The sequence below is a fragment of the Benincasa hispida genome, chromosome 9 (assembly GCF_009727055.1).
Source record: "Benincasa hispida cultivar B227 chromosome 9, ASM972705v1, whole genome shotgun sequence".
Classification (NCBI taxonomy): Eukaryota; Viridiplantae; Streptophyta; class Magnoliopsida; order Cucurbitales; family Cucurbitaceae; genus Benincasa; species Benincasa hispida.
The window spans coordinates 78,566,299-78,579,932 of record NC_052357.1 but is presented as its reverse complement, the minus strand read 5'-3'; positions in this window follow the sequence as shown (position 1 = coordinate 78,579,932).

Genomic DNA, 13,634 nt, shown 5'->3' with positions numbered 1-13,634 from the left:
CTTCTTCTTCTCTATCTTCTCTCGCAAACTCCTCTTCAAATTTCTCAGAGGACAGCAATAAGCGTTGTTCCTCTTCGCGCTTCTGGATCCCTTCAAGTCGGGCAAGCTTATTGTTGCTTTGAATCTCCTCAAACTCCAATCTTCTTCTTCTGTTTCCCTCTGCGATGATGAGCTTGCCCCTCTCCATCTTTTCTTTCTTCTCCTCTTCTTCTTTTCTTTTTCTCTCTTCCTCTTCTAACTTCAAAATTAACTTTTAAGGGTCAATGTTGGACCCTTGCGGCGCATTCTCCCTGCGACGCCGCATTAGGGGTGTTCTCTCTACTTCTTCTCCTTCATTCGTTGTAACCAATTGCGTTGCTTTGGGTTGCGCCAGTTCCATCAACTGCGCTGTTTCCCCCCTATCCTCCCTTACGGAGGTTGATTCTCCATCCTTCTCAGGGCTTGCATCCCTGTGTCTTGCTTTTTCTTCTTCTCTCAGGCACCTCTTCTCACGTCGGTGCAATCTTCTCTCCTCTTTCTTCTTCTTCTTCCTTTCCTTCTTGGCCTCTTCATCTTCATCTTCATCATCATCCTTTTGCTCTTTGTTATTTCTTGCCTTGCGATGATGTGAAGACTCCGCCTCTCCGGCTTTCTTTCCCTTCTTCTTCTTCTTATCTTCCTTCTCAGCCTCTTCAAGCTGCGATCCCCTGCAACCTCCTCGATCGCAATGTCAGGGGCCACTAATGCAGCCTCCGCTTCCTTGGCCTCCCCGATTGCAATCTCTTCTTCTTCTCTTTCTTTGATCGCAATTTCCTCTTCTTTTCTTCTTGGAGGTTCGTCATAAATTTCTGCGATGACAGTTGCCTCTTGAGTCCAGGGACCAGAACATCATTCTCCGTTTCTTCTTCTTCAACCACCACTTCTTCCACCACCATTACTCCATCCTTCACTGCTTCATCTGCCACTACCGCCGCCCCCTCCTCCGTAGGCAGTGGTTTGTTTACAACCTCTTCCTCGGGCAGTCCACCTCCTTGTTCCAAGGTACTTAGGATGTTGCTAAACAACTCCGTATCATCGCGTCTCTTCCTTTCGCTTTCAGTGGAGACGACAGGTGTTAGCGTAGGCATGATCTTGGTACTTCCTCCTGTCTTTAACACAGGAGGCCTAACGGTCCCAAAGATTTTCCGAGATCTTTTTGCGAGTCAGAGAGATGGTGTAAGCTTGGGCGGCAAAGCTGCGTCTGGAGCCATGACATGTTGCCTCTCGCATGGCTACTTGATCAGGGGTGGAAGGTGAAGCGGAATTGGTTTGAGTTTAGTCAGCCATGGGTACGAGCTTTGGAAAAGGTCTAGTAAAAGCTCGAGCTGCTGAGGAGAAAGAAAGGTTTAGGATGTAAGATGCTTAGGTTTTCTGGTTTGCCAAATTGAGGTAAATGGTTTCCAATGAAGGAGGAGGTCGTATTTATAGGTTGGGCCGTGGTGGGGCCCAACGCGATTTTTGCAGGCGACTGGCCTCGAGCAGTTCAACGGGAGTGTCGTTCCACCTCCCTCATTCATGGAATTTCAGAAAAAGTGGAGCCTTTCGTCTGCCAAGTCATAATTGCTTGGGGATCGAATCGATTGGACTTCTTCCCAAATTGCCAAATGAATTTTTCTTTAATATTTTATTTGAATGGACGCATGAAAGAAATAACACATTGTGCTCACCAACGCAATTGTATCTTTGCAGAGGACGGGCAACAGCGCATATATCCCCGCAACACACCCCTTAACCAACGCATTTCTAGAGGATACCTTAACATAGTGCATTTGGCTAAGGACGGGCAAAGGGACATATGCGAGCGCAACACACCCCTTAACTCAATACAGTTGAGTTAGGTGAACATAAAGCATTCCTGATTGGTTTGATATGCGTCCATTGCCGCCTTGCATATTTGTTGTTAGATGTTTTTGTTATTATTTTTATTATATCTTTTTCATCCACACAAGTGTTGTGGCTTGGCGGGAATAGATTTTCCTTATTACTCAATCATTTACCATTTAAAGCACAACACATTGATTATAAAAAAAAGTCAAAGAATTAAAGACAAGACAGAATTAAATGCAGAGAAGTGAATGAGGAAATAAATTCATAATGTCAAATTGAATTAAATGAAGAATTGAAGACAAATTCAGAATTTAAAGAGACAAAAATTTAATAAAGCATTAAACATAGTATTGAGATATGGACCAAAAATTGCGTTGTCCTAGGTGGATCGCAATCCACATCTCCGCAGGCGGTCAGGCCTTGCCTGCTCAATGTCTTAAGGATATGCTCTTTCTCTGTAGATCTTCTCGGGGCTTCTGAATTGCTGGGAAATGTTCTCGGTGTTCGACTTCATAGCTCAGAGGACAGCTGGCCCACATGGATCTCCAGATTCCTTATAGAAGACGCTTGTACCTTGCATCACTACATCATTTTTATCCATATACTACTTCAGCAACGTCTCTAACGAGCCTCCCGAGGTGTTAGACGATGATGGTTACTGGTTATACGGTTTTGATTACCCTTAATTGTGGTGAAAAGGGGGATTTCCTCTACTGCCCCTTGATGGTTCACTGGCCCCCCAGGTTGGCATTGCCTCCCCAATCGAAGTTAGGATGGCTCCTCCAGCCCGGATTATAGGTATTGCTAAAGGGGTTGTTCTGTATAGCACACACTTGCTGAAGGTTCAATGGACATACGTCAGCTTCATGAGCCCCTCCACAATTGACGCAACTGATTCCGGCCACTTGAGCTGGTGCCCGAGTTGCGCTGATTGTAGGGCAATAGCTTGATTGGAGGATCGAGGTCACCGTGGCCATTTGTGCGGCCAACGTGGTCATGGTCTCCATAAGGATAATGGCTTTTTCAGTTTTCCTTCTATCAGCGCCGCGTCCTCCATAACCATCGTCGATCCAGTCATCCATATTCCGCGAGATGCAGTCGAGGATAACTTTGGCCTCCATGTATGTCTTATCCATAAAACCTTCTGTCGCGGAGGCATTAACAACAGCCTACGTTGCTCTGTTCAGGCCATTGTAAAATGTTTCCATCAAGATGTAATCGGGAATCTCGATGTGTGGGCAGTTTTTCACCAGTATCCTGAATCACACCCAGGCGGTGCTCAGGGTCTCATTCTCCTTCTGTTCAAAGTTTAACACATCATTTCGTCGCCTTGCGTTGACTGCAGGTAGGAAGAACTTCTTCATGAACCGCTCCACCAATTGCTCCCAGGAAGTGATCTCATTTGGCTCCAGTGAGTAAGCCCACCTCTTAGCCTCGTCCCTCAAGGTGTAAGGGAATAGATACAATCTTATATTTTATGGGGTCACGCCAGGTAAGGAAAAATTGCCGCACATCTCGATAAAGCTGGTCAGATGGGCATGTGGGTCTTCATCTTGTAGAACCCTGAACTGCCCGGCATTTTGAATCATCTGCAACATGACCGACTTAATCTTAAAACGCACGTTCTCCTCCATAGTCGGCCTCGAGATTCCAAGCGAAAAATCATACAAATTGGGTGCCTCATAATTACGCATTGACATTCTTTTACTTTTATTTTTGTTTCTTTCTTCTTCTTTTTTTTTCTTCATACTGCGTTGTTCTTGGAAACCCACCTTCGTTTTGGCTTACTTCTACGGGTGTCATACAAACATCTAACTAAGAGCAAGCTTCTTTCACTACTAAACTCTTATCTGGTTGGGACAATTTTGAGGTTTTCCCTTGCGCTGACATTGGAGTTTTGCAAAAAAAAAATTAAAAAAGATAAATGAAAATGGACACATTTTCTTAAATACAACATAATCATGATCTCATCTGCTTAGACCTTCCTCACCCCCAAATTTAAAGTTGAGCAAGGTCCTCATTGCATTGTTTGGAGAGACTAGACAAACACTTAGAAGAAAATTTCAAAAAGAAGATTTGAGCAGAACTTTGAAAGATAAAAGGTAAAGTACTGCTAAACTAAGAATTAACTAAGTGTTAGCCAGAATTTACTAAGTATGGGAAATGTTTCTAAGTATAAACATATAATAATTCTTAAAAACGCAATGAAGATCGTAAAAATAAGAGATTTAGAACGTCACAAAAATTAGCAAAGGAAGATAAAGAAAGAGGCACAGGCAAAAAGTGGAGTGAATATATACTCTGATTGTATTGACTATTAACAAAGTATACAAATAAATTACAAATGAACGCATTACAAAAATTTTCTATTGCCTGTACAAGAGTCAAAGAATTTGTTTACTTTACAAATAATAAATGAATTGAATACAAATAAATAATGGCTGCATAAAAAAAATAATATTCATATTGGAAGAGGGTGTAAACATTAAGGTTGAGGAGCAGGAAGATTCAGCGGGGGATGTTGAGGTAGTGCAACAGGAGCATCATCAAATAGTAAGTACTGCCTTAGATGCGGAGGCACCATTGGACCATGCAGATAGGCAGTAAGAAAGTTGAAATACTATTGATTGCACTCCGCTATCTGTCTCTGCTGCAAGAAGATCCTATGCATATTGCGCTGCATATTAATGAGTGCCTCCCTTGAAGTCGCAGCACTGCGTTGAATCTCATCAATGTGCTTCATTATTACCTCAAATCATTGATTGAAGAATTGATACTGTTGAGAGATAAGCTCTTGCTGTTAAGAGAAGAGGGTTCTCATTTCAGCTAATTCAGCAGCCATGGAGGTGCAGGATGGTTGTGCCTACGATGTCTCGCCAGCACCGTTTTGGGGTTGGGCAGATGTGCCTTCACTCAAATCGTGTGGGTCATCAATTTGCGGCGGTGGGATGGTGGGTTGTGGTGATGAAGTTGTTGGTGAAGATGGGGCTGCTGGGTAAATAACAGAAGAGTTGGAGACAAGAAGAAGGTTTGTAAAATGCTTGTGTAAGGGGGAAGAGGGTTGTGCTGGCGGGCTCGGAGGCCTTGGAGGCCGGATGACTAAGGGAAGAGGGTCCATAGGTTTAGGATTTTGCGTTGGTGATTCCTGGACTTTCTCTTTTCCCTTATCCTCTCTTCGTCTTCTTTTTGGTCTAGGTTCCAGTGGCGCATTCAAATCGATCGCAGGCCTCTTTGCTAACACTTCGGGGCAATGTGGAGATCTTTGAGAGAGCATCCTCAAGATTGTTATGTTGATGAGGTCGTGGACTTCTGGCATGGGCTCCTCATCAACGCCTACACCCATAGACAGGCATAGACTTGAAACGATCCACGGGAAAAAAAGTGTTTATTTTTAAGATGCAATGGAACTAGGCTTTGGTTCAATAGAAAGTAACTTATATGTACTAAGGTCGTTAGTTATAAAAGTCGTGCTAAATACTGAAATGTTCAAAATGGCAACAACTGTTAAAAGACTGAGAGTTTATCCTATAGAAAATGCCCATCTTTTGATCTAAGGTTAGGTCATATTAATCTCAATAGGATTGAGAGATTTGTGAAAAGTGGACTTCTAAATGGTTTAGAAGAAAACTCTTTGCCTATTTGTGAGTCATGCTTTGAAGGCAAAATGACAAAACGACCTTTTACTGGAAAAGGTTATAGAGCCAAAGAAACCTTAGAACTTATACATTCAGACCTTTGTGGTCCGATGAATGTAAAAGCAAGAAGTGGGTATGAATACTTCATCTCTTTTATAGGTGATTATACTAGATATTTGTATCTATACCTAATACAACATAAGGCTGAAGTACTTGAAAAGTTCAAGGAGTATAAAACTGAAGTTGAAAACTTGTTAGGTAAAAAGATAAAAACACTACAATATGATCGTGGTGGAGGGTATATGAACTTAAGATTCCAAAACTATATGATAGAACATGGAATCACGTCTCAATTCTCAACCTTTGGTACACGGCAATAAAATGGTGTATCGGAAAGGAGAAATAGAATCTTGTTGGACATGGTTCGGTCTATGATGAGTTATGCTCATCTTTCTGACTCATTTTGCGTTAGAGTAAGAAAACATGCAGCGGAAGTAAAACGGATCATTAAGCATTCTAATTCATTAATTTTGACTTTGAATTAAGCTTGCTCATAAACTTATAAGAGGGTTTCATGAGATACTTTTGAAGAAACACTTGAATCTCCATTCTAGTTGTAAATATTCTCCAATTCAGCTTGTGAACCACCTCAAGGCCTTCCCGACTATCCTCTAGGTGCCTTAGATTGAGTTGTGAGACTCAAAATAAGCTTGGATTAAGGGGAAAAAGAGAGGAGAGGTTTCTGGTTTGCAGCTTAAAACCTATCTCCAACCTTTGAAGATTTTTAGCTTAATTCACCCAAAATGCATGCACAATTCCACCGAGATTCTTCGGCATATATAGCAAGATCATCATGCAAGAATAATTGCTGCATGGATTGCACCTTCTACTTGAATTAATGACTGGAAAAATATGGTGGAATGTGTGAGCTTCTTGAATGGAAAGTGGAAAAATCACACTTTTGGGATTTTTCATTTTCCATTTATTTTTCAATTTTGAATTTCTAATTTATTTCTAAAATCAATTTTTATTTTCAAAAATGGAATCTTTATTAATTTTAAAAAATTAATTCAATAATTAATTTTCTAATAAAATTAATAATAAATAATTTAGTTAATTATAATTAATTCAAAATTAAATATTAAATTAATTTAACATTATTTCCACCATCATGAATCCCTATTCATGAATTTAATATTTAAATCATATTTAAAGATTAATTGATTCTCCAGTTTCGTTTAATTCCAAAATTAAACGCGTAATTATATCATATATAATTATTAATTCCCTTAATTCTAATTTGAACATTTCAAATTAACTTATCATACTACTCAAAGGCTACTTAGGGTCACTTTGTCTGTAGCACTTTACAACCCTTTGTAACAACTACAGAGTGGCCGCATCCAATAGTGTTACTAGAAAAAGGCAGCCAACCTTATTCATATATTATAAACCATTTTGACCATTTACTCGAATCTGATCTACTTTTATGTCTCTACATAATGTTCAAGTATTTATGTAATAGTCATGGATCTTTTAGTTTATTGGATTTATTTCTAAAACGAAACAAGTAATTCATATATTTAGGAACAACTTTATTGAATTTTCAGAATAAGTTTAATTGTTTACAAACCATAAGTTTTAGGACATAGAGCCCAACATTTTGGGGATATGCAGTGGAAACTGTTGTCTATATTTTGAACAAAGTTCCTTGAAAGAGTATTTCTAGAACACCTTTTGAGCTATGGAGAGGCCGTAAAGGTAGTTTATGCCACTTAAGAATTTGGGAAAACCCCAAACATTTGGAACCTCGTTCAAAAGTATGCCTATTTGTAGGCTACCCCAAGGAAACGAGAGGTGGGTACTTCTTTGATCCAAGTGAGAATAAAGTGTTTGTGTCGACAAACACTACCTTCTTGGAAGAAGACCACATCAGGGATCATAAGCCACGAAGCAAAATTGTTTTAAATGAATTTTCTAATGAATCTACCGAGACTTTAACAAGGGTTGTTGAAGGGGCTGATTCATCAACAAGTGATGTGGGTTTGTCTAGTTATACAAATTCATCTCAAGATTTGATATTACCTCGACGTAGTGGGAGGGTTATGAACCCACATATATGCTACTTAAGTTTAATAGAAGCCCAAGACATTATAGTTGATGATGGTATTGAGGATCCATTGTCTTATAAACAAACAATGGAAGATGTTGATAAAGATGAATGGATTAAAGCTATGAATCAGGAAATGGAGTCTATGTACTTAAATTATGTCTAGAAGCTTGTAGATCAACCTGATGGGTTAAAACCTATAGGTTATAAATGGATCTACAAGATAAAAAGAGGTGTAAATGGAAAGGAACATACCTTTAAAGCTAGACTTGTGGCAAAGGGTTATACCCATGTTGATGGAGTAGACTATAAAGAAATTTTTTCACATGTTGTCATGTTAAAGTCTATTAGAATTCTCTTGTCCATAGCCACATATTATGACTATGAAATATGGCAAATGGATATCAAGAATGCCTTTTGAATGGTAATCTTGAAGAGACCATTTACATGAATCAACCAGATTCATTGAATAAGATCAAGAGCAAAAAGTTTGCAAACTTAATCGGTCCATTTATGGATTGAAACAAGCGTCTCGATCTTGGAATATAAGATTTGATGTATCAAATCTTATGGCTTTGATCAGAATGTTAATGAGTCTTGTATTTACAAGAAAATCATCAACAACCCAATAGCTTTCCTTGTGTTGTATGTGGATGATATCCTACTCATTGAGAATGATGTAGGTTTTTTATTGATGTAAAGAAATGGCTGGCTGGCCAATTCCAAATGAAAGATTTGAGAGAGATGCAGTTTGTTCTAGAGATCCAGATCATCAGGGATCGTAAGAACAAAAGGTTGGCCTTGTCTCGAGCATCATATATTGACAAGATGCTTGTCAGATACAATGCACAATTCCATGAATGGTTTGTTACCTTTGAGACATGAAATTATATTGTCTAAAGAACAGTGTCCTATGACTCCTCAAGATGTTAAGGCAATGAGACGAATTCCCTATACATCGACTATTGGTAGCTTTATGTATGCAATGTTATGTACCAGACCTAACATTTGCTATGCNCAATGAGACGAATTCCCTATACATCGACTATTGGTAGCTTTATGTATGCAATGTTATGTACCAGACCTAACATTTGCTATGCAGTAGGGATTTTCAGTCAATATCAATCCAATCCAGGATTAGATCACTGGAAAACGGTCAAAACAGTCCTCAAGTACCTACAGAGAACAGGGGACTATATGCTTATGTATGGAGATAAGGATTTGATCTTTACAGGACACACATATTCTGAATTTCAGACTAATCAGGATTCTCGAAAATCCATATCAATGTCAATGTTTGCTCTAAATGGAAGAGCTATAGTTTGAGGAAGTGATGGGTACAAATTGTGATTTGATTTTGCGTTGATGTGTGTTATGCGGTGATCATGCAAGTTTTCCTAACAAGACCAAAGTATAAGCCTTATTAGGTTTCCTGTTAAGCCCAGGGTCGAACACAGGGACTCCTAAGTAAATATGCGATAGTCACTTTGATTCTCTTGCGGTGATGAAAACAAATGAGTGGATGGTGCTTTGATCAGCCTTCTCTGGTGGCGGCACTATACCGTCAGTATAGTATCTCTGACGCTGCCAGTATATATAAAACACTATACCGTCGGTCCGGACGCCTAGCATGAAGCAGCCTTCTCTGGTGGCGGCACTATACCGTCAGTATAGTATCTCTGACGCTACGGTCAAGGATAAGGTACTAGTTTCAGTGGGAGACATTGCCTAAGGAAAATAGCAAGACAGGGGTTCTCATTACTATGGATATATCCTCACCCCGAGTGTGAACTCCCATTTCATTTTTTATTGAATTCCTATGTGACAGAGTTGAACACAAAGTTGATGAAATCGAGAGTTACAATGAGTATGCGACGAAGAGGTTGAGAAGGGGTTTAGCTAACACTTCCTAAGATTATGCACAAGTTATGTGATCACATTACACACAAATAACGACACGTCATCTCTCAATGCGGAACGCCATAATTCCTATTTCTTGGACGCATGTGATTTATATGAAAAAGTCGATAGGACTTATGTCTAAGCCTCTATTCTTGTCTATGTGATGATGAATGATGCACACATAAACAAGGTGACCGCACACTATCATATCCTATTTCTAGGGTGCATGCGATGTATTAATAGCAATAGAACTTATGTCTAAGTTTTTATTTCTTGCTTATGCGATTCTAATCTAATTCTCCCAAACCTAGATTCTAATCTGACTCTCTCAAGTCTAGATTCTATCTTTAGACTACTCTCTCAAGTATCTCTAAAGGGTGAATGATGCATACATAAGACAAGACGATCGCATGAAATGTAAATCTTAAGTCATACTAGCTAAATACTTCTCAACCCATTTAGAAATTTAGCTACTCATGCGGAATATGGAGAGATAGAACATAGATTGAAATGAGATTTCCATTTTCTACCAATAAAGTACTGAATACAAAATAACAAATGGAATTGAGAGATAAGAAGCCCGATAAGCAATGTCTTGCTTCCCGTGGCCTTTTATACTATTCTTTTTCATTCCAAATATGTTCTCGATGTGTATTCTTGCTATCGCAAGTGTTGTCCATCTCTCTCTTTGTAACGCTTTCCGACAGTCTCTCGATCTTTCCAGGAATGATCTTTTGGCTTCCTTGTCTCCTTGTTCCTCTCCGTCTTCTAAGTATATCTACGAGTATGTGCGTGAACGGAAGCAGAAGTATATATCGTTGGTAACCCTTTTTACACTGGTGGCCTTCGGTATTTATAGAGATCAAGGTGAAGCAACCTTCCTTTCTAATGATTGCAATGATGGACGGTATTAATTCTCTTGCTCTGATGCACCGATTAGTGGTCACTGAAAATTGAGTATACTTGCTACAGTGTAGCTTTAACGGCTTGTCAACTAAATTCGGATTCGACCGTCATCAGCTTTCCGTCCCATCATGATTTATTATGTTTTCTCCTTGATGCGCAGTCTTCATGCGACGACCTCTTTAAGAAACTTCTTACGATCGCATGACTTTGCAATCGCAATCTTTAAGCGCACTGACGCCTAGTTCCTTTGAATCGTAATTTTATTTCCACCATCGCATTTTTCCTGCACGAAATAAGTAAATTAGCTGCTTTTATTCGATGGGCACATGCGATCGCAATTCCTTTCAGTTTAGTGCTCTTAGACATAATATTGCTTATTTTACCATCGCATTCTCTCATTGTTTTACTTATTTGAGCTGTAATAATGCGTATTTCTACCCGTTATTACACCCCCAAATTTAAAACAATGCTTGTCTTCAAACATAAACTAAATATTTTCTTTAAAAAGTCAACCGCTTGTACCCTACCTAGACTTCTCAAGGTGCCTTATTCAAATTTCATGAATCAATGCCTTCTTAATTTCTGTCCTAATCTCTTCCTAAAATATTTCTAATCTTTAGGGACCGCAAGTTTAACTTTAAAAAAAACTTTACTTATTTTCAGGACATCGCATGATTTATTTCAAACTTTCTCCAACGGGGTGTTTCCAAGTGATTTTTATCCTTGCTCGATTTAGATATTCTTTTTGTGATCTTTTCACTGATCCAAGTGTCCAGCCTTTGTTTTGGCTTGCCTCTACGGGTGTCATGCGGGCATCCAACTACGAGCAAGGCTGTGAAACCCGAATTTCCATTTTTCCTACTTAAGTAGGTGTTAAAAGGAATTAACTTAGTGAAAGTTAAATCCTATATTAAAGGGAAGGAAATTTCTAAGTGTTTAGTAGATTTTCCTTGAGTAATTTAAGTTGAGCTTTAATTGGTGAAATTGTAGTAAATTTGCCTAAGTGTAAAGTAAAAAATGAACCATGCGTTATGAGACATTAACGCATAAGATTAGAAGAAAGGCAACCTGCGTTCATAGGGATGAACGCATGATTGGCCGAAGTGTTGGCAAAAGGCATTGCCAAGATTTGCTCATGCGTTGGGTATGCGTGAGCAAGAGCAGAGAAAGCGAAATGTTGTGGGCAAGGAACTGGGTAGACAATTGTCTAATAGATGAGCAGTGCGACACTATTAGGTGGGCGATCGTGTAGTAATTGCACAGAGGTAAACGACGCTCGCAGTAGCTAAGAGCGAGATTAGTGAGATCGTTGAGAGTGAGATCGCTGAGAGCGAGATTAGCGAGAGTGAGATTGGAGAAGAGCGAGAGAATAGGAGAGAGCGAGAATGGAGAGAGCGAGAGTTTGAGTGAGAAAGTGGGAGAGAGCGAGAGCCACGAGAGCAAAACCAACAAGATTGGGACAGATGGACACATTTGAAGAGAATTGGATGTGTTCATTAGTAATTTGGATAAATAAATCAGAAATTAAGCAGATGAAGTGGAAAAGAAGATTGCATGCAGGAAGATTTTTATCAACTTAAGTAGATGGTGTACGGTTGAGATTACATGCAAATTAAGATAATTTTGGTTGGTAAACCCAGAATTAGACAACTCAAAGCTCGGCTAGCCAGAGTTAGCGTGGGTAGCCTAAGGAAGAGCCATTTGTATGGTTAGTTATCGTGAGAAAAGAGGCTAAGAACGGCTATAAATAGGAGGCCTCGGCATGAAGGTTAAACTCATTCCAAACAATTTCAGTAGTAAAAATCCTAAGTAGATAGTGAGCATTTAGTGGGAAAGCTGCCGTTGGTGGTGGAGGCAAGGAATTCGAAGGAGGTGTTGCACGGATTCATATTCTGTTTGAGTAGGGTAAGCTAGTAGTATTTTTTTAAGGGGTTTTTAAATATATTTATGAAATAATATTAATTGGGAATTTTCTTGGAAACAATGAAAATGGCAGGAAGATATTTACGAGTAAATTGCATTAGGAGGATTTGCTGATGATGAGTGGTTACTATGTGTTGTTTTGATTTATGTATGTATATGTACATATGAACCTTGTACGTAGAGGGTAATGTCAAATGTGCATGAGTAGGGATGCATGATTTCTGTTGTGATTGTCGTGATATTGCATGTTATATTGTGATGAAAACTAGAATTATACCCGGGATATGGTTAGTATGCTTGAAAAGGGTACTTGGCGGGGAAATATGGTCGGAAATGGCCAAGTTACCTAAGCATAACTAGTGGAAAAGAAATAGTTGATGTGCACATTGGCGGGAAAATGGGGTAAAGGGAAAGTTTCCATAGAATTGTTGTTGTGTTGTTAGGTTGACAGTAGTTGACTATCAACAGGAAATGATTCAGCGGCTTGGCTGAGGAAATGAATTTGAAATGGTATTAATGTGTTGTTGATTGCATGTTGTTTCCCTCAAAAGTTTATTTTTGATAAGCCAAGGTTTCGTTTATAAGAAAAATATACCACTCACTGGGCTTAGTAGCGCATGTTTTCCAAGTGTTTTCTTATATCCCCCCCCCCTCCAGGTAGCAAAGCGGAGTGTTCGAAGAGGAGTCCACCACCCACCACAACCATCTCAAGATATTGGTAAATTCTGAGGGCATAGCTCAAACCATGTAACAAAGAATAGAGAGAAAATCTACTTATGTGTATAGACGGATAGGGGGAATACTGTAAACTTATTAAAATTTGTAATAAATATGGGGGGGGGGGGGGAGGGGAAGAGGAATATTGAACATGAGTATTATCTTAGGATGCTATTAGTTACCCTCACGCTCCCGTCCCGGTCTTGGGGTTTAAGGCTTAGAGGGGTGGACAAAAGCGCTATTTCTCAGTTTAAATTCATGTCCATTTCTTTATTTGGCAATTTGCTTTTTCTCAATCAAAATTCATGTCCATTTCTTTATTTGGCAGTGGAGTTACGATCACTTGGTTTATACGTTGATCACGATTCCCACCTTCATTTTGGCTTACCCCTGCTGGTGTCATGCGGACATCCAACTACGAGTAGGATCCGATCTCAACGTTAAATTTTATTATTATTATTATTATTATTATTATTATTATTTTGAAATTTCTAAAAGTAGCAAGGTTGAAAATAACAATACTAGCACCCCCAAATTTATACGCAGCAATGTCCTCATTACTGATAGATGAAATAACTTATGCGATGAACTTAAGA